Source organism: Oryctolagus cuniculus, chromosome 12 (genome assembly GCF_051225735.1).
Source record: "Oryctolagus cuniculus isolate XC-2025 breed Fujian yellow rabbit chromosome 12, ASM5122573v1, whole genome shotgun sequence".
Lineage (NCBI taxonomy): Eukaryota > Metazoa > Chordata > Mammalia > Lagomorpha > Leporidae > Oryctolagus > Oryctolagus cuniculus.
Window position 1 is genome coordinate 100,785,741 of NC_142878.1, and position 19,256 is coordinate 100,804,996.

General features: G+C 50.6%; 1 protein-coding gene across 2 annotated transcripts in view; it reads right to left on the reverse strand.

Annotated features, from left to right (window-relative positions):
- SEC11A (SEC11 homolog A, signal peptidase complex subunit) overlaps window positions 1-19,143 on the reverse strand; it is an 82,435-nt gene extending 63,292 nt beyond the window's left edge. The window contains exon 1 of one of the 2 annotated variants that reach the window (XM_089310750.1): window positions 18,868-19,143. The gene's annotated coding sequence lies outside the window, so the exon portion shown is untranslated. The remainder of the gene's footprint in view (window positions 1-18,867) is intronic. The other variant, XM_051834268.3, reaches the window with a different exon arrangement.
- Window positions 19,144-19,256: the final 113 nt, after the last annotated feature.

Here is a 19,256-nt window from a genome sequence, read left to right on the forward strand (position 1 = left end):
CTGTGGGGAGATGGCTAACACCCCAGTAGTCTGCAGTGTTGAGGGGACAGGCTGAGCAAGAAATCATTGGGATGCAAAGAATGCATTAAGAAGGCACAGGACTGGGAGAGAGTAATATAAGCTAGGAGGAGTCCAAAGGCTTAATGAGGCTTCCTGTAGGGCTGGGGTAGAAATAGAGTCTTTGTTGAACATAACTCAGATGTTTAAGACAGGTGACCCCCGGCCTGGATGAAGATGTAATGCCCCAGGAATTAAACTTGCCAAATGTGGGACTCTGATACGCTATTTTCTCCACCGACTGGGATGCCAGTCTTCCCAACACATAAGTCAATCCCAACAGCACGCCTGGAATCTTCCTGAAGGCTGCAGACCTGCTTGGCTTTGAACCACAGATCAGCTGCTTCTAAGCTGTGAGATCTTAGTCTGACAGTCGGTTAAGTCTTTTTAACCCTCAATTTTCTGGTGTGAGAAGTGGGTGTACGAAAGAATGTTGGAACCAGCACTGTGGCGCAACAGGGGTAAGCTGCCATCTACAGAACCGGCCATCCCATGTGGGTGCCGATTCAAGTCCCAGATGCTCCACTTCTGATCCAACTCCCTGCGAATGTGCCTGAGAAGGCAGCAGACCATGGCCCAAGTACTTCTGCCCCTGCCACCCACATGGGAGGCCCAGATTGAGTTCCAGGCTCCTGGCCTAATCCTTGCTGTTGTGTCTGTCTTGGGGAGTAAACCAGCAGATGGGAGAGCTCTCTCTGTCTCTCCCTCTCTAACTCAGCCTTTCAAATTAAAAAAACACTCTTCTTGTCCAGGAGAGTGGAATCCTGTGGCCTCATCACCTCCTAGATTCCGCACTTCTTAAAACTTTGACATCGAACTTGAAATTTGGAGGGACATGGACATTTGTCACCATTAGACCTGCCCTGCATGGAGGGAGTCTTTCAGGTGGAACTACAGGACAGTAGGTAGGAGCACAAAGCTGTAAAGAAGTAAGATCTCTGGGGAGGCTAATTGTTTGTCATGATCAGGACATGCCGGGTATATGTGTTGAAATATTGTACTGTAGCCTATAAAACTACCGGTATTACATGCTAATCCCAAATTTTAAAATACTCTTTGATTTCTTTCATTGATGATTTATAGCTTTCATTGTAGAGCTCTTTTACCTCTTGGGTTAAATTTATTCCCAGGTATTCTCTTTCTCTTTAGTGTAGCTACTGGACATGCAATTGCCGTCTTGGTTTCTCTTCCAGATGATTCCAAATGATTCACTGTCAGTATATAACAATGCTACTGGTTTTTGTACTTTGACTTGATAGCCTGCATCTTTGCTGAATTCTATCAGCAAAAAGTGGAGTCTTTGGGGACTTTTCTGTATATAAGACGATGTCATTTGCAAACAGTAACAATTTGGCTTCCTCCTTTCCAATTTGGATGCCCTCTATTTCTTTCTTTTGCCTAATCACTCTAGCTGGAACTTCCAGTACTATGTTGAATACAATTTGAATGGTCTCTAGAAACATAGATTTATTTATTTGAAAGGAGAGAGAGAGAAGGAGAGACAGAAAGATCTTTCATCCACTGGTTCACTCCCCAGATGCTGGGCGAGGTTGAAGCCAGGGCCCTGGAGCTCTACCCACGTCTCACACTTGGGCCATCGTCCACTGCTTTCCCAGGGGCATTGGGACTGGATGGGAAGTGGAGGAGCCGGGACTCACATTGGTGCTCTGATATGGGATGCTGCACCACATTGCTGGACCCTGTCCTGATCTTTCAGGGGAGGAAGCAGTGGGTAGGAAGAAAGGTCCCCCTGTGATGGTGCCAGGAAAGGAAGTGGCCCAGGCATGTCCCAGGAAAGGCAGTGCATAAGCCATGCTGTGGACCTGCCTCCTCCTTGACGCTGTCTCCCAGGAGGATCTGTCTGGGTTTGCTGTGCGAGGTCAGGCCTGGGGGCTGCAGAGACAGGACTTTCCACCTACAAGTCCTTGGCTGGGGACAACAGGGAGCACAACTTTAAAAGGTGTGGCAGCGGCTGGTGCTGTGGCACAGCATGTTAATGCCCTGGCCTGAAGCGCCGGCATCTCATATGGGCACTGGTTCTGTTAGAGTCGACCGCCCGAAAAACGTCACCAAGAGACACGTTTCTTATGCAAACAGCAAGGGGAAGCTTTATTGATTATCCAGCATGCTGCGGCTGTCTGATCATACAAGAGCAGAGCAGCCCCGAATAACCAAAGGTTAGGGTTTATAAAAGCAAAAACCGCAAAACCGGGGAGGGGGTAATACACGGTTGCTATGCACGGTTGCTATACACAGTTGCTAAGATCAAAAGAGAGTACATAAAATCAAAAGAGAGTATATGGTTACTGGGGTCAACATAACCTAAAACCTAAGTGAAATTAATATTCATCATAATCTTGACAATACCAGTTACAATCTTACAATTAGCAATTAGGACTTGACATTAATGTAAGACACAGACAAATCACATCTTCATTATTAGCCCAAGTAACCCAGGTGCAACCTTTCTACTTTTAAGCTTGAGCAATCATGCTAGGGGGTTTTTGTGCTCTGCCAAGGGTGATGTAGTGCACTGCTATTGTCCGACTATTTGAGATCATAGTTTCAGACCAGAGTCTCACGGTTGGGGGGGGGGGGTGCTTTCCCAGAATGGAGTCTCAAGTGCTCCAAAATGGAGTCCCTACTGTCAAAGTGCTACTTTACTCTGTCTTATTTTCACAGCTGCACCAGGAAGGTTTAAACCTGTAAGCTTAAGCTTAACTTTTTACACCCACACATATACAATTTTAACTCTTCAGTTTGAGACCTGGCTGCTCTACTTCCAATCCAGCTCCCTGCTATGGCCTGGGAAAGCAGTGGAAAATGGCCCAAGTCCTTGGGCCCCTGCACCCATGTGGGAGACCTGGAAAAAGCTCCTGGCTCCTGGCTTCAGATCGGCGCAGCTCCGGCTGTGTGGCCAACTGGGGAGTGAACCATAGGATGAAAACCTCTCGCTCTCTCTCTCTACCTCTCCTCTCCGCGTGTAACTCTAACTTTCAAATAAATAAACAAACCCTTAAAAAATAAAATAAAATAAAAAGGTGTGGCGGCTCTGTAAAGCTTGCGATGTCAGGAAGCCCTCTCCTTTCTCAAAATCAAAGCCCCTACCCCCAACCCCCTGTGCAGCAGGATTACTGGAGTCGCTCCTGTCTCTGTGGAAGATTTTTGGAGAGCTCTCTTCAGAAAGTCCTGAACAGCTGCAGGGGCAGCTGAGAGAAGAAAGCCCCAGGCTCCCGGGTGTGGGGGTAGGGGGTTGGTATGTGTGAATATAGGAGGATGGAGGGGTGGGGCAGGGACCCACCAGCTCCCTGCTGGGCCACACTGCTTTGGCTAAAAGAGGAAAGACACCTTGCTGTGTATTTCACAGGTTCTTAGAGAAGAGACAGCCCTGGTGGGCAGTGCGCCAGGAGAGGACCCAGCCTTGGCCTATCCCTCTGAATGGGGCTTATTCCTCCTCGCTCTCTGATGAGCTGTCTTTCCAGCTCTTGCATTTTACAGCTAACAACAGAGGGCTGGCTCCTGACACCTCTTGACAGCTTAAGGGATCCTACAGGAATAGGTTGAGGCAGTGCACCGCTGCAGGAAGTAAAATCTGGATATGAATATAATGTTCTCTTAATGCAACCACATTTGAAGATAGGATCATTAGTGATCAATTATATATGCATTCAGGAATAAAGCCTATTTGCCTAATGGCTACCTTGAGCCTGTCTTTGAGGCACTCGTGCCAAGACTGCATTATTTGGCCACTGCCTCCTTGGTTAGTTTGGTCTCTGACACTCCTTGCTAACATTCAGCCCCAGGGTATGGCATAGGCACAGGGGTGGGGAACCAACCAAGCGCCATTCGGATATCTATAACATCATTCAAGGGCCACACAAAATTATAAGCTACACATGAGCCCCTGATAGATGTATTGGATTCTGGGTCCACCTGCAGTTGCCTTGGCAGGGCCAGACCAGATGATTTCCTGGGCCTCCATTGGCCTTGCGGGCTGGATGTTCCCCACCCCTGGCGTGGGGGTTAGTGAAGTGAGTGCTGGCGTTAAACTGCTCTAACCCTTACTGCGTGACTCTAGACGAGTTACTTTCCCTCTCTGTGCCTTGATTTCTTTATGAATAGTGATGATAGTGTCTAGGGTTCTGATGAAGATTAAGTGATCCAAAGAAGAAGACTGTGGGGCCTGCCCTGTGACATAGTGGGTTAAAGCCCCAGCCTGCAGCACCGGCATCCTATATGGGTGCCGGTTTGAGTCCCAGCTGTTCCTCTTCCAATCTAGCTCTCTGTTATGGCCTGGGAAAGCAGTAGGAGATGGCCCAAGTCCTTGGGCCCCTGCACCCATGTGGGAGACCTGAAAGAAGCTTCTGGCTCCTGGCTTCGGATCAGTGCAGCTCTGGCCGTTTCCAGTCATCTGGGGAGTGAACCAGCAGATGGAAAACCTCTCTCTCTGTCTCCACCTCTCTCTGTAACTCTGTCTTTCAAATAAATAAAATAAGTCTTTAAAAAAAGAATAAGAGGCCGGTGCCGCAGCTCAATAGGCTAATCCTCCGCCTTGCGGCGCCGGCACACCGGGTTCTAGTCCCGGTCGGGGCGCTGGATTCTGTCCTGGTTGCCCCTCTTCCAGGCCAGCTCTCTGCTGTGGCCAGGGAGTGCAGTGGAGGATGGCCCAAGTGCTTGGGCCCTGCACCCCATGGGAGACCAGGAGAAGCACCTGGCTCCTGCCATCGGATCAGCGCGGTGTGCCGGCCGCAGCGCACCGGCCGTGGTGGCCATTGGAGGGTGAACCAACGGCAAAGGAAGCCCTTTCTCTCTGTCTGTCTCTCATTGTCCACTCTGCCTGTCAAAAAAAAAAAAAAAAAAAAGAAAAAAGATTGTTACCCCAGTGCCTGACACTTCGTAGTGGTCCCTGTCAGCAGAAGGGCCCCTCTCTCCGGGGCGTGAACCGTCTCTGCTCTTCTTGCAGACCCTCAGTGTCCCACCCTCTGTGAAGCCTGCACAGACCGGCCCCACCCCATGCAGGGTGAAGTCGCTCTCCGATTAGCTGTACGCTGGTATTTTACCCGTCTCTCCTCACGCGGAGCTTCAATCATTTGCACTTTTCTAAATCCACACGGAACATCTAGGCCCGACGTGATCTGGGAAGACAATACGGTAATCACTACGGCAGCCAGTCCTGGTTTCCTTTAGAAGAGTTTGTGGAAGCACTGAAGTCTCTGCCTGGAGAACTTGAGCTGAAAGGGTGAAGGAATGTTTTGGACGTGGAGTTCCTTCCTGTGCTGGGTGTGCCTATTCAAGGTCTATGGACAGCCTGCCTCTCAGCCCCCAGTGCTCACGAGGCTGCCCAGAGAATCAAGCCTGGTGCCAACCTCACTTGCCCCCTGGAGGTCAGTTCCCCACAAGGCTGCTGACCCTCCCCAGCCCTGCCTTCTCCGTTCTTTACTCACTCTGTAGTTTGCAGCTTAGACATCACTTCTTCCCACCCCCTAAGCCTTCTCTTGTCTTCCTGGATGGGGTAAATTACTCTCCTAGGTAGCCATTTGGCCCCTCGGTCTTTCTCTATTACAATAGGTATCACTTTAAAAAAAGAGAGAGATTTATTTATTTATTTGAAAGGCAGATTTACAGAGAGGCAGGGGCAGAAAGAGAGAGGTCTTTGATCTGCTGGTTCACTCCCCAGATGACCTCAATGGCCAGAGCAGGGCCGATCCAAAGCCAGGAGTTGGGAGCTTCTTCCTGGTCTCCCACGTGGGTGCAGGGGCCCAAGGACTTGGGCCATCTTCTACTGCTTTCCCAGGCCATAGCAGAGAGCTGGATCAGAAGAAGACCAGCCAGGACCCGAACCGGCATCCATATGGGATGCCAGCATTGCAGGAGGTGGCTTTTCCCACTACGCCACAGCACTGGCCCCCACATATCACTTTTTATAGGGGATATTTGTTTGGCTTTTCTGCTTACTGGTAGGCTTCCCAAGCCAGGCAAGAAGTCTGTGAGCCAGCCGTGGGCATGGTCTCCACCCCATAGTGCTGTGGTTATGAGAAAGCAGCAACGCAACACCCCCCTGCCTTATTAGCTTCTCAAACGAGCCTGTGCACCAGTGGGCTTTGAACACAACAGAAGCAGGGCGGGCATCTGGCACAGCGCTCCCCACATCAGAGTGCCGGGCCTTGAGTCCCGGCTCTGCTGCTGATTCCAGTTTCCTGCTAATGTACACCCTGGGAGGAGCAGTGATGGCTCAAGCAGGGTCCAGCACAATCACTCTTAGCCTCACGTGGCTCCTAAGACTGAGAATGGAGCTAGCTGCGAGTTAGACATGCCGCAAATGATAAATGCTGACCCTGAAGGCTTAGTATGAAAAAAAGATGGGGGCCGGCACTGTGGGCACTGTGGCGTAGCAGGTAAAACTGCTGCCTGTGGTGCCAGCATCCCATATGGGCTCCAGTTCAAGTCCCGGCTGCTCCAGTTCTGATCCAGCTCTCTGCTATGGCCTGGGAAAGCAGTAGAAGATGGCAAAGTCCTTGGGCCCCTGCACCCGCGTGGGAGACCAGGAAGAGGCTCCTGGCTCCTGGCTTCAGATCAGTCCAGCTCCAGCCATGTGGCCATTTGAGGAGTGAAACAGCTGATGGAAGATATTCTCTCTATCTCCCTCCCTCCCTCCCTCCCTTCCTCTGCCTCTGCATCTCCCTCCCTTCCTCTGCCTCTGCATCTCTGTAACTCTGCCTTTGAAATAAATAAATAAATCTTAAAAAAAGATAATTACAAGTAGGGATGATAGGCCAGCGCCGCAGCTCACTAGGCTAATCCTCCACCTGCGGCGCTGGCACACCAGGTTCTAGTCCCGGTCGGGGTGCCAGATTCTGTCCCAGTTGCTCCTCTCCCAGTCCAGCTCTCTGCCTCTCCAGGAGGGCAGTGGAGGATGGCCCAAGTGCTTGGGCCCTGCACCAGCATGGGACACCAGGAGGAAGCACCTAGCTCATGGCTTTGGATCGCTGCAGCGCCGGCCATAGCAGCCTTTTGGGGGGTGAACCAATGGAAGGAAGACCTTTCTCTCTGTCTCTCTCTCTCTCAGTGTCTAACTCTGCCTGTCAAAAAAAAAAAAAAAAAAGTAGGGATGATAATCCGTTTGCTGTACATAATGTATATAAGAGGTCTTCTATAAGCTCACCAAAGGGGGAGGGATGTTGTGAAGCAGCAGGGTAAGCTGCTGCTTGCAATGTCTGCAGCCTGTACTGGATGAAATTAAAAAAAAAAAAATCAGATCTGCATTTTTCAGTCCTTTCTCGGTCTATTAGCTGCCCTGAACCCTGGCATTTCCCGTGCTGCCTTTGGTGTGACATCGGGGGTAGGGAAATTTGTTGGCGACAGGGTTGCCCCTTGGCGTCCTGGGTCTTGGGTGCTGTTTACCCAGTTCACTCACCATAGCTCTAGGTTTTTGCCTCTGGCTCTAGCCCATGACCTGATCGTGACACTGCACAGTTCCCTTTGCCCTGTGGTTTGGTTGGGTTTTCTCCACATTTGCAGCATGTGGGAGTTTTGGCCAGAAAAGTGAGGTCAGTTCTTTAGGCCGATATTTTAAAGTCATCCATCAGCAAACACTGACAGATGAGAAATACATTACAGGAGCCTTCTTTTTTTCATTTCCTTCCTCCCCCCACCCCCCCTCTCTCTCTTTCTCTGAAAGCCAGCATCATAGAGTGGGGAAGAGACAGAGAGAGATCTTTCACCCACTAGTTCACTCCCATGACAGCCAGAGCTGAGCTGAACTGAAGCCAGGAGCCAGGAGCTTCTTCTGGGTCTCACACATGGGTGCAGGGGCCCAGGGACTCGAGCCATCTTCCTCCGCTCTCCCAGGTGCATCAGTTTTTTGCCGTTGGTTTCACCCTCCAATGGCCGCTGCAGCCGGCGCATCGCGCTGATCCGAAGCCAGGAGCCAGGAGCCAGGTGCTTCTCCTGGTCTCCCATGGGGTGCAGGGCCCAAGGACTTGGGCCATCCTCCACTGCACTCCCGGGCCACAGCAGAGAGCTGGCCTGGAAGAGGGGCAACCGGGACAGAATCCGGCGCCCCAACCGGGACTAGAACCTGGTGTGCCGGCGCCGCAAGGCGGAGGATTAGCCTATTGAGCCGCGGCACCGGCCTCCCTCCAGCCTCTTGAATGAAGGGAGGCCCAGTCCTCCCGCGATGCAAGCATTTGGGTAGCAGACCGGGCAAATCGATTGGCCACACGATTGTCCTGAAGCTCCAGCTGCAACTTCCTTCCGTGGCCGTGTCCAGTTCATGCTCTGACCATGGAAAGGTCAGCTCCGTCCTTTGGCCTGAATTGTTTTCTCTAAAGCGAGGCTTTCTCGGTTGTGCCCATGTATGTAAGTGGGAAAGAGAACAACTCTAAACAATGAACACAAATCTCAGCTCTTTCTCCTCTTCCTTCCTCGGTGTTGACATCAGCCTCCCTCCTGCCCTACAGCAGCAACTTTTCTGCTTGCCTTTTAGCAAAGGGGTAGGCGGCAAGCATTGGTTCTTTGGAGCCAAATGACCTGGGTGCACATCCTGGGTCTGTCACCTACTAGCAGGGTGATATTGGGCAAGTGACTCAGCTTCTCTGAGCCCAGTCCTCTCTTGTGTAACCCAGGGATAGCACAGTCTTATGGGAAACCCTGGCCCAGAGGAGCTATCTCCTACTATATCATGCTGCCTTATACCCCACCCAAACTTTTCAGGTCCCGTCCTTCCCTTTCCTGCCTTTGCTTAAAAGCAAACAAGCCAACAACATCTTTCCCCTCCTTTAGCAAGAAAACTCAGCCTCACTGCACTCCGTCACTCTCTCCGGTGGATGCCTTAATTTACCCTTTCCAGTTCTTGGATTGCATGAGGTTTACTGCCTGGCTGTCTCTCTCCTTCCTTCTGAGCCATGCGTCATCTGCTCTGGCACCAAAGGGATTCGAAATGCTGCTTCGGGGAGGGCAGTCGGCTGGCAAGCCCAGCAACCCTTACTGCGTGGCTCCATCCCCATGATGTCCCCTCTTGGGGTTGCTTTTCTGCTCCTGAAGCTGCCATGGCCAGCAGAACACCTTACCCACCATGCAGCTGGATGTCCCTGTCCATTCACTGGCCCCACATGGTCCCTGGCACTCTCATCCTCTCTCTTGGAAACAGTGCGTCCCACCCTCCCCATCCTCTTCCCCCATCCCTATTGGCAACATTCCTTCTTGCAGGCCTGGGTTAGTCCAGAATCAGTAAGGCCACCCCCACTCCCTCCTCCCCTCAGCTCTCAAGGGAAGTGACTTCCTAGGAAAACCAGGCCCTCCACCTTTGGCCCAGATCCCTCCCTGCCTGCCATTTGGGCCTCTCTGGGGAGAGGACAGGTCACCAGTGATGTATGAATGTGCTCCTGAAAGCACACAGAGGGGTGGGCATTTGACCCAGGGGTTAAGATGTGTGTATCCCATGTCAGAGTGCCTGGGTTCAATTCCTGGCTCCTGACTCCAGCTTCCTGCTAGTAACACACACCCTGTCAGGCAGTGGTGATGGTTTAAGAAGTTGGGTTCCTGCCACCCATATGGTGACCTTGATTGGGCTCCTGGCTCTTGGCTTTGGCCTCACCTGGTTATTGTGGGCATTTGGGGAATGAACCAGCAGATGAGAGCTTCCTGTATCTGTCTCTCTCTCAAACTAAAAGGAAAAATTCACAGGAAAACTGAATTTAAAAAAATAAGTTTGAGCTGGCATTGTAGCACAGTGTGTTAAGCTGCTGCTTGTCTGCCAGCAACCTATATGGAAATGTGGGTTTCAGACTCAGCTGCCCTGCTTCCAATCTAGCTCCCTGCTAATGTGTCTGGGAAGGCAGAAGATGACGGCTCAAGTTTTTGGACCCTGTCACCCATGTTGAAGACCCAGATGGAGTTCTAGGCTCCTGGTTTCTGCCTTGTCATACCAGGCTGTTGTAGCCAACTGCGGAGTGAACCAGTGGATGGGAGATCTCTCAGTTGTTCAGCCTTTCAAAAAAGGTACATTCTGGTGTAGAAAAGTTTTGAAATTCATGTTTAGCTTTTTTTTTTTTAAAGATTTATTTATTTATGTGAGGGGTAGAGTTACAAACAGAGAGAGGCAGAGACCAAGAGAGGTCTTCCATTCACTAGTTCACTCCCCAAATGGCCACAACAGCCAGAGCTGAGCTGATCCAAAGCCAGGAACCAGGAGATTCCTCTGGTTCTCCCACATGGGTGCAGGGCCCCAAGTGCTTGGGTCATCTTCTGTTTTCCCAGGATGTCAGCAGGGATCAGAAGTGGAGCAGCCTGGGCCGGCACCGCGGCTCACTTGGCTAATCCTCCACCTGTGGCTCTGGCACACCGGGTTCTAGTCCCAGTCAGGGTGCTGGATTCTGTCCCGGTTGCTCCTCTTTCAGTCCAGCTCTCTGCTTAGGCCTGGGAGGGCAGTAGAGGATGGCCCAAGTGCTTGGGCCCTGCACCCGCATGGGAGACCAGGAGGAAGCACCTGGCTCCTGGCTTCAGATTGGCACAGCGTTGGCCGTGGCAGCCATTTGTGGAAGAGAGAGAGAGAGAGAGAGGTCTTCCATCTGCTGGTTCACTCTCCAAATGGCTGCCATGGCCAGGGTTGGGCTAGGCTGAAGCCAGGAGCCAGGAGCTTCTTCTGGATCTCCCACGTAGGTGCAGGGACAAAAGCAGTCAAACCATCCTCCACTGCTTTCCCAGGCACATTAGCAGAGACCTGGATCAGAAGTGGAGCAGCTGAGACTCCAACCTGTGTCCATATGGGATGCTGGCATTGCTGGAGGCAGCTTAACCCACTGCATCACAAGTCTGGCCCCTTCTGTGAACTTTTTAGAGACCCAATTATAGACTGATAATAGAAACACAGGAGCTGGAGGAAACTCTCCTTTTTGGGAAGGTCTGGGCAGCTTGACCAAGCAGGTGAGTGACAGGTTTGGAGAATAAGTAGAGGGCTGCCAAACTTGAGAGGAAGCAGAGAATGTGAAAGACCTTCCAAGTAGAAAGAGCAGCCTGGGCAAAGGCACAGACGCTAGAGGCAGTGTGGCATGGCCAATGAGATACGGGCGATTGGTTTTGGTGAGGGGGAGAATGGAAGAGGAAGAGGCCTTGGAGGGCACCAGAAGAGGAAGGAGGTGCGATAAGCAGGTGTGAGATTAGAGCATCAGCAACCTTCACAACTGTGCAGGGCTGACTGGAGGCTGCTTGAGGCGGCCTCAGTGAGGGCAGTTTATTCCCAGAGCTGGTGAGAGTCACCCAGGGCCCAACCGACGCAGGAGCTGCGGTGCTGCAGGTGGGTGTGGTTTAGAGGTGGGGTGGGCTCTTCTGTGCTCCTCTCCATGGCACTTATCACCACTTGCCACTCTCCCTTATCTGTTGTCTGTCCACCCCCACCAACTTGTAAGCACCCACAGAGCAAGCAGGTTCATTTTATTCCCTCCTAAATTCTAAGGCCTCACATTTTCTGGCACATCATAGGTTACAAGTATATAATTGTTTGTGGAATACCAAAGTTTAGCTAGGAAGAAACAAAGACAGGCTAATAGCCAATGGGTGAAGGATTTCTACTGTATTAAAATTTTTTTCCCTCTATTTATTTGAAAGGTATATACACACACAATCTTTCATCTGTTGGTTCACTCCCACAGCAGCCAGGCTGAAGCCACCATCTTGGATCTCAATCTGGTTTCCCATGTGGGTGGCAGGGACCCAAGTGCCTGAGCCATCAGCTGCTGCCTCCAGGGTGCACACTGCCAGGAAATTGGAATTGGAAGTGGAGCTGGACTCGAACCCTGCTACTCCAATATCGGATGCAGGTGTTCCAAGTGGTGTCTTAACCCCTGTGCCAGCTGCCCAGCCCGGGAAGAATTTGTAACACTCCAGGTAAATGTAACTGAGACATATCTCCTGTTAATTCCTTTCCTAGCTCAGACACCAGTGCAATATTTAATCAGACAATAAAAGGGTCCCACTTCTGACCTCATCCTGTCTCAGCGTGAGTGACTCTTTCCTGCTCCATCCTGCTGTCTTCCCTGCTCTCTGGCTATCATTGCATTTTATATCTAGAAATCTTGTTTTCTTCCAGGTACCCCTAAGATCTCGGCCCCGAGCGTCCATAGTCATCACATGGATGATCACATACTCCCTGGCTTCCTGATCCATTTCCTACCCTGCTCCCCTCTGCTCTGGGGGTCAGCCTCCAGGGGCTGACCCTGAGGGACACCCACACCTGGGTTCCCTCATCCTTAGGCTTCCTGTTGGGGCCAGCCAGTAGCAGGTAGCACAGGAGATCGGAGAGGAAGAGAAGGAGGGCTTAGATCTTCTTTCTTGCACTTCTGGACTGGTGGCTGCTCCACCTCTCTGCCCCTCACCTCGACACATTGGCTGATCATGGCTTCCCAGCAGATGCCAGCCTCTGGGGCTTCACTCTCCACCCTGGGTTTCCTTCAACCCTGCCCACATCTCTGTAAGCAGTCCCTTCCCTGACCCTCTTCGGCTTCCCGTTTCCAGTGGTCCATCTGTTCCCTGCCAGATGGTGGCTACAGCAAAAGCAAAAATATAAAATTGTATCTTTTTAGCAAAATTGAGATGAAGTTCACAAAACACACCCATTTAGAGTGGTCAGGGGTTCTTAATACACTGAAGCAAATTGTTTCTTTTTTCATTTACTAGATAATCAAATGTTGTCCAAGTTACCCCGGTGTCTTTGGACTGCACTTTAAAGTTACACAGTGTTGCGCACCTTCCCTTACTTAACCATTTATTACACTTCTGAATTTCCATGACCACAAACAAGACTAAACACTGTAGCACATGTGGCCTTTCCCTTTTGGGGAGGATTATTTCTCAAGGAAAAGTTTCCAGGGGTGGTACTGATGAGTCAAAAGCGAGTCACTTGTCTCCTAAGGCTCTTCAGAGTATTGTCAAATTACCTTTTAAAAGGATTATTCCAATTAAACTGCTACGGCTTTTCTGAATGTACCAGTTGCATCATCTCATTAGCACTGGAAAATTACATATAGGGTGAGGGCACTTTAAAAGTGGAAAGTGGAATTTAAAAAATAAGTTGGAGCTGGCGCTGTGGTGCAGTAGGTTAATCTTCCGCCTGCAGCAACGGCGTCCCATATGGGCATTGGTTCCAGTCCCGACTGCTCCTCTTCTGATCCAGCTCTCTGCTATGGCCTGGGAAAGCAGTAGAAGATGGCCCAAGTCCTTGGGAGACTTGGAAGAAGCTTCAGATCAGCTCAGCTCTGGCTGTTGTAGCCATTTGGGGCGTGAACCAGCAGATGGAAGACCTCTCTTTCTCTCTCTCTCTGCCTCTACCTCTCTGTAACTCTGCCTTTCAAATAAATAAATAAATCTTTTTTAAAAAGTTAATTAATATACATTATGAAAAAATTATGCATGGATTTTTTGGCACCAAAAAACCCCTCATTTTTCCATGACATTTTTTAAAAAGATTTTTATTTATTTATTTGAGAGGCAGAGACACAGAGAGAGAGGCAGAGACAAAGAGAGGTCTTCTATCTGCTGGTTCACTCCCCAAGTGGCTGCAATGGTCGAAACTGAGCTGATTCGAAGCCAGGAGCCAGGAGCTTCTTCCCCATCTCCCACATGTGTGCAGGGACCCAAGCACTTGGGCCACCTCCCACTGCTTTCCCAGGCCATAAGTAGAGAGCTGGGTCAGAAGAGGAACAGCTGGATAGGAAGCAGTGCCCACAGGGGATGCCAGTGCCACATGTGCCTGCACCTTCTGTGAACTTTTTGAAGTGATCACATTTTGTATTTTGTTAATGGAGTAGATTGTCTTAGCGTTTGAACTTCTTCGCAGCCAGATCAATCCCAAGTCACTGACAGCTGTTCTTTCGTGTCCACATTTTTAGTGATTTTTTAAAGCTAATCAGGACAGAAGGGACAGAGATTTTGCAGGGGTGCTCTCCAGCAGGCCGCCTTCTCCCAGCCTCTTTACTTAATCACCTGTCGGGCTCCTCATCTCAGTGAGCTTTGCTTCTTCAGCACCTACAGTGTGCCTGGCCACGTCCTGAACGTCAGCAAACATTTCTAAGATGGACAAAGGATGGAGGAAGATGCATCCAGCGTCGGTCATACTCGTCCCTGAGGATGAACTGGAATCAACACTTTCTAATCCCTCCAAATTAAAGCCTCGCCACTACCACGGCCTGCTGCTGGCTTTGATCAGTGAGTTGCTCTCTGGAATCCCTGAGCACTTCTTCCTGTCCATGCAGTTAGATTTCCTAACTTGGTCCTAAACTCGTTCATGGCAACAATATGCCAGAGTGTAATTAATTTAATTAAAACGACATAAACTGATGAATCACAAGCATGAGAAGAAAGCTGTTTCCATGACCTGTCTGATGAATGCCTTGGAAAGATTAAAGACCAGTTGAAAATTAATGTTGAACCAGATGTGAGACAATTATAAAAGACGTTTTTTCTTTTTAAGAAGGAGCATCTACTTATATCGCTTTGCAAGAGGTTGTGAGTCCTCAGTCATCTTTAAATTTTCACTTATTTGAAAGGCAGAGACACAAAGACTTCTTTTTTTTTTGACAGGCAGAGTGGACAGTGAGAGAGACAGAGAGAAAGGTCTTCCTTTGCCGTTGGTCACCCGCCGCCAATGGCCGCCACGGCTGGTGCGCTGCTGCCGGCGCACCGCGCTGATCTGAAGGCAGGAGCCAGGTGCTTCTCCTGGTCTCCCATGGGGTGCAGGGCCCAAGCACTTGGGCCATCCTCCACTGCACTCCCTGGCCACAGCAGAGAGCTGGCCTGGAAGAGGGGCAACCGGGACAGAATCCGGCGCCCCGACCAGGACTAGAACCCGGTGTGCCGGCGCCGCTAGGCGGAGGATTAGCCTAGTGAGCCGCGGCGCCGGCCCTCCTTCTCTCTCTTTGTAACTCTAGCTTACAAATAAATAAGTAAGTAAATAAATAAATAAATAATTCTTTAAGGGGCCGGCACTGTGGCATAGCAGGTAAGGCTGCCGCCTGCAGTGCTGGCATCCCATATGGGTGCCGGTTCGAGTTCCGGCTGCTCCACTTCCAATCCAGCTCTCTGCTGTGGCCTGGGAAAGCAGTAGAAGATGGCCCAAGCCCTTGGGCCCCTGCACCCATGTGGGAGAACCGGAGGAAGCTCCTGGCTTTGTATCAGTGCAGCTCCGGACATTGCGGCCAATTGTGGGAGATGTAATACCTCTCTCTCTCTCCTCTGTGTAACTCTGAAATAAATCTTTAAAAAATAAAACTTCTAAAAAAATGTATGAGGGGCCGGCACTGTGGCATAATGGGTAAAGCCACCGCCTGCAGTGCTGGCATCCCACATGGGTGCTGGTTCAAGTCCCGGCTGCTCCACTCCCAATCCAGTTCTCTGACATGGCCTGGGAAAGCAATGGAGGATGGCTCAAGTGCTTGGGTGCCTGTACCCACGTGGGAGACCTGGAAGAAGCTTTTGGCTCCTGGCTTTGGCATGGTCCAGCCCTGGCCATTGTGGCCATCTGGGGAACAAACCAGCAGAAAGAAGATCTCTTTCTCTGTCTCTCCCTCTCTCTCTGAAACTCTGATTTTTCAAAGACATAAACCTTTCTTTTTTTAAAGAACCATCTTGAGAGGTTTGGGCCCCCCCATCTGAAGACTGGAACATGGCTGTTCCTTATTAAGTTAAAATTAAATATTAGGATGTACATTTGCTATTTTAAAAATAATTATTTGCTTTAATCTACTTATCCAAATAACTGACAATTTATTGGGCAAGATCCAATTTGTTTGGGCAGCAGGGGTGAGGAAGATTAAAATTCTATTGGTCACAATCTAAGAGGTGTTCTTTAATTCAGTTTTATTGGTAGTAAGGTTGATATTTTCACCTTTTTATTGGTTCCAAACTTACAAGGGACGATATTTACTGCCTCTCTAACAGTGCTGGATAAGACAACGTCTATGTATTGCCACAACTACAATAACAAGATATGACTTTTCCTTTTATTGTACTTCACAATTCTGTGCACTCAAAGGAAACGCTGCCTCTGCTTTGCAGGCAGTAGTCTGCCATGTTTGAAGTCCAATCATTACCTCAAGCTGAACAAAATATTTATAGCCCCTGAGGAATAATGATATTAGGAAATATTTACTGAGAAGGGAACAGAACCCAAACAAGGTTTGTGCCAACCTCCTTTCCCCCAAAGCATCCTGGGAAGGTCATCTGTCCTGTTGGTTTCTGGGACCTATAAACATGGGAAGGTTACAGCAGGGTGATATGGTTGTTCAAAACACGAGGCCTGCTAAGATAGCAGTGTTCTGAGGCACACTGATTTCATCATGGTTATCATGGTCACATGATGATGGATTCGGCGTGGGAGATCCCAGCCAGTATTTAAAAAGGAATAAAAATATGAAGGTTCAAAAATATCAGCATGTGTTGTACAAAACGAGGGTAACAGCTCACAAGCCCTTCTTAGAAGTGTGTGTGCACAGGTGTATGTGCTGGCCTGAGACACAGAATCTACTTCTCACAGAGGACCACAGCCAAAAAAATGTTCCAAGTACTGGCTGAAGGTGATTTGTTTTTTTCATTTTCACTTCTCTCTAATTTGTTCTCTGTGAAACTGTTGCACAGTGAGTAACAATGATAGTAACTAATAACCAGAAAAGCTAGACTCAATCTCCCTCTGTCAGTGGGAGACTATTGCCCCCTACTTCATGGCTCTGAATCTTACAATGTCCAAATGTTAGCACAGAGGGGCTGAGACCTACAACCTCAACACCTGCCCAGGTCATGCTCCAGTGGATCTTCCTGACTGCAAGGCACAGAAGGCTCAGGGCTGGTTTTGATATAACCCTACCTCACCTCTGCAGACAGAGTACTCCAGCCCAGCTCTTCTCCTACATGGATCCGGAGCTCCATCCAAATGGACTTCTTGGCATTTCCTGAACATTCTATCCACTTCTTTCTCTGGGTCTTGATCGAACCCTTCCGTGTGCTTGGGACAGTGCCCTCAGCCAGCCTATCTCTGCTTGCCTAAGTCCCATGAATACTTTGAACACCATTTCTAATTTCCTTTCTCAAATTCTGGTATCTTTTTCTTTTGAACGCCATAAATATCTTTTTTAGAAATGCCTTTCTTGGGCCGGCTCTGTTTTCCGCCCAGCTCCCTGCAAATAAGTCTCGGTAAGTAGCAGAAGATGGCCCAATACTTGGACCCCTGAACCCACATGGGAGACCCAGATTGAGTTCCTGGCTCCTGGCTTCCACCTGGGCTAGTCCCAACCATACCAGACATTTGGGGTGTGAACCAATGATGGAAACTGTCTCTCTCTGCCACTCTGCTTTCCAAATAAATCTTTAAAAAAAGTCTTTAAAATATATTTTTTAAAATTTATTTCAAAGTTGGAGTTACAGAGAGATAAGGAGAGAAACACAGAGGTCTTACATCCGCAGGTTCACTCCTTAGATGGCCACGGTAGCCAGGGCTGGTCCAGGTGGAAGCAGGAGCCAGGAGCTTCCTCCAGGTCTCCCACGTGGGTGCAAGGGCCCAAGCACTTGGGCCATCCTCTGGTACTTTTCCCCAACCATTAGCAGAGGGCTTGATGGGAAGTGGAACAGCTGGGACAAGAATTGGCACCCACATGGGATGCTGGCATTGCAAGCAGTAGCTTAATCTGCTAAGCCACAACGCCAGCCTGTAAAATATTTCTGAATCCTATTTAGAAATTTCATTTTTCCTGCTCCCAAGGAAAATAGAAATGGATTGTAAAAATAAGAAAATATATAGAATTCACAGAAGAAAAATATCATTTAAAAAATCTATAATGCATGATCCATATTTATGTACATTTACATATTACAACCTGCTGGTATATCATCTTACGACGTGCTTTCCAATGACTATATTTCCCATGTCATTAAATCTTTTCCTTCAACCTGATTTTTAATGGCTACAAATGAACCCTAATTGATTCAGCAGTCATGTTAACACTGGGCACTTTGTGCACGTGTACTGTGCAGTATTTTGGAGGCGTGCGGAATGGCATCCATGGTAGCGATACATTTCTTGAAAGGGCACGCAGTAGTCTCCGTGGAAGCAAGAAGCCGAGGCCACAGACAGTCAGGAGAGAAGTGACGTTCTCCAGGAGTCTCTGGAAATACTGCCAGGCACCTGCGCTTTCCATCGGAAGTGGTCAGGGGCTTCAATCACCCAGACCTAAGTTTTAATGGACAACCCACAGCTAGCCTGCAGCGGGCCTATAGACCCCTGTGTGCCTCCCCATCTCGAATTTTCCTAGTTTTAAGCAGCCTCCTCTGACTCCTCCCTCCCCTTCCCCCCTCTCTCCTTCTCCCTTTAAGGATCTTGCACCATCGACTATCTCTTCATCTCCCACCCCCCTCCCAGCTATTTTATTAGAGGTCGTCTCAAGTTGCAAAACATAAAACATGGCCTGTCTCTTTTGGCCTGTGTTTCCCTCCCACTGCCACTCTTCTGGAAAGCGCGGCCACCCTCTGCCCCCCTCACTGCTGCAGCACCCGCATCCTCCTCACCCCAGAGCCTGCTGCACCGCAGGCCCTCCTGCAAACAGCACCTCTCTCCTGCCTCTTCAAGGCTCTCCCTCGCGGGTGGCAGTGGGCGCTCCCCGCCGCCACCAGGGAGGCCGCGCGGCCGCCTCGGCGCTGCACACCCCGGGCTTCTCGGAAAGCGCGGGGCCCCGAGCGCCTCGCCCAGCGACGCCCAGACGCCCCCCGGGCCGCCCCCGCCAGTCCTCCGTCTGCCACGCGTCCCCAGGTTACCCCGGAGGCCGCGCGCACCTCCAGCCTCTACCGACGTCCGCGCCGCGCCGCCCCGGCCGGCTTCCACCTCGCAGCCTTCCCCGGGCCCCACCGGAGCCGGTCCTCAGGGAGGAGGCCGCCGTCCAGGCTCGCACCCGCTCGCCGTCTGCGCAGGCAGATCGCGCCCCGCTAGCGGGCGGCCTCAGCCCTACCCGAGGCCTCGGCCCCGAGGCGCGCCGGGGGACGCCCGGAGCGGCCGTGCGGCCTGCCGCGCTGGGTCTCTGGCACCGGCCGCGGGGGTCGGGGGTCCAGCCCCGCGCCGCGCCGTCCCCGCCCAGCCCCGCCCCGCCCGCCCGCTGTCAGGCCCGCGCCGCGCAACCCACTCCGGGCGGCCGGCTGGGAGGCGGGAGGCCCGGCAGGCCCGGCAG